We start from the raw sequence: 2,404 nt of genomic DNA on the forward strand, positions 1-2,404 counted from the left end.
GGAAACATGAGTTTATAGATCCGTGGAGCTGAGCCAGCCCCGAGCAGGGTGAACAGCAGGTGACAGCACTTGCAGGCAAATCGTAGGGGAGCTTGGGAGAGGCAGAGACAAAGGGGCTGTCTCCGAGGCTTGAGGGACGATGTCACTTGTCCCGCGAAGGGGAGTTATGTGCTTCTCAGCAGACGTGAGGAGGCCAGGCCTGGAGCTGACCTTGTTTCTCTAACAAGAGGGCCAAGTGCAGATACTAGTGGGAAGTGGGGGGGATTCATCTCAGGCCCTACACGAAGCAGGACCTCCCAGCCCCGAGGGGAGCTACGTGGGTCCAGGTCACAACTCCTCAGGGGGCGCTAGGAAAGATGAGCTGGAGAACAAAAACTAAAGCTCAACCTTCCACGACATAATGGTTGAGCGTCATTTCCAGATGCCCGAGAGACAAAACATTTTTTCATTATAAAAATGATAAAATAACTATGCTAGTAGATTTTTAGAATCATAAAACTAGTGCAGAGGCAGTATGGCTCACAGGAAGGACTCACACACGTTAGCCAGCACCAGCTCTGACAGATGCACGTGAAACTGGAAAATTGATGCGCTGACCCTTGTGCAGCAGCGCAGGGGAGGCCCGTCCAGCAGAAACGCCGCTGACCCCGCCTGGTCGGGAGCTGGCCCGGCAGCCCCTTTTCCTGCCCCGGAGCACATGGACCCGTTTCACCTCATAGCAGATTCACCTGCGTTTCCTGCCTGCCCAGATGTCTGTCCTTCAAACTCTCCTTTGAGCTGGTTAAAACCGGCCTGAGCGTCTTACCGGCTGCCTTATTTCGTCGGGAGTTAAGCAAGTCTCGGCTGTGTCCCTTTCCGCTTGGTGACAATCATGGTTGAGCCACTTTCCGCTTAGCCTTTGCTCCCTGAATTTGAATCCACAGCAGACCGTGCGCGAGGACCAAGGGGCGCCTTGGCTGCTCACAGACGGAATCCAGTGACGCATCGACAGAGTTTCTGCAGAGAAGAAACAGCCTGCCTGGTAGAGAAGAAGAATTAAACACCATGTCGTTCTCCAGGCAGGGCCTGAAGCCCCGACCGTTGCTGGGAGGGGCCTGGCCTGGGGGGGCAGCGGGGGTGGGGCGGGTTTACCCCCGAAGCTCTGAGTATCTGAGAAAGAGCCTCTGTCCACTGGGGTGGGAAGGGTGGGCCTGGGGGCGCGTGGCGGTGGCCTAGGTCAGGTTTTCGGATGACCTGGACCTCTGCCTGGGCGCTGGAGGGCCGCCCGGGGCTGACCCCGGCCCGGGGACTTGGAGGCGCAGTTGGGTGCCCTCACACCCCTGAGTGGGTCGGAGGTCATCCATGGGGTGGGTCCTGGCCCGCGCTGAGAAGCCCTGTGGGGCTCAGGCAGCTGGGGGGCACTGGAGACCCCAGAAGGGCACCCAGGTCCCTGGTCAGGGAGATGTGTGTGGAGGCACAGGGGGCTGGCCCCAGGGAACAGAGATGCCTGGGTGCCCAGCAGGCCCCAGGGCCCCCGGCCTGTCTCACGTCAGCTGCGATGCCCTCTGCATGGCCCGGCGCTGGAGGCAGGGAGCAGGGGGTGATGCAGCTGGAAGATGCAGGCTGGTGGGCGGGGTGCCCCAGAAGACCAGGGAGGCAGAGGCCCAGGAGCGCTGGGGAGTGCAGGAGGGTGCGGGCCCAGGCCCAGGGCTTGGCGGCAGCAAGGCCAGGCCGCGTCCCGGAGAGGCGGGCGAGGGAGGACTGGCCGCGGGTCCCGGCCGCCTCTTGCACCAGCCGGCACGTGGGACCACGTTGTCGCGCGACGATCTGCAGGGCGGCACAGGCGCGTGGGAAGGCGGCGGCGGGGTCGTGGGCTCCAGAGACGTGCGAGTTGCGACACAGCGAGGGCTGGGCTGGCAGCGGGGCTGAGGCCTGTGCTGGGTCTGAGCGCAGGCGGCGGGTGGGAGGAGGAAGCTGACTCAGCCCTGACTCAGCAGCGCCGAGGCCCAGGCTGTAGGGGTCCTGCCGGCCCACCGCCCTCCGCCCTGCTCTCGGATGCCCTTGGCTGGGAATGTTCCAGAATGCTCTTGTCCTGTGTGGAGGCTGGCTTCCTTCCCCCGCCCAGAATTCAAAGACGCTTTCTGCGCTGGCCCCGTGGCTTGCAGCCAGGTGGGACGGGCCCCCGTGGGGCTCCCGGGAGGCCTCGTGTCTTCAGCGATGCCGCCGTCACCGTCCCCGGCGCCCTTCGGTCACCCACGCGCACAGGAAAGCAGAGCGCAGCGCCGTCCCCAGCACCCCCAGGCTGTTGGGGGAGCCGCTCGGCCAGTGGCTGGTCCAGGGGGAGCAGGAAGGCGGCTCCACGGCCCGGGAGCCCAGGCGCCCAGCCTAGGGGCAAAGGCTGGGGACGCCAGGGGCTTCCGTGGCC

This window comes from Talpa europaea, assembly GCF_964194135.1.
Source record: "Talpa europaea genome assembly, chromosome: 15".
NCBI classification, from domain to species: Eukaryota; Metazoa; Chordata; class Mammalia; order Eulipotyphla; family Talpidae; genus Talpa; species Talpa europaea.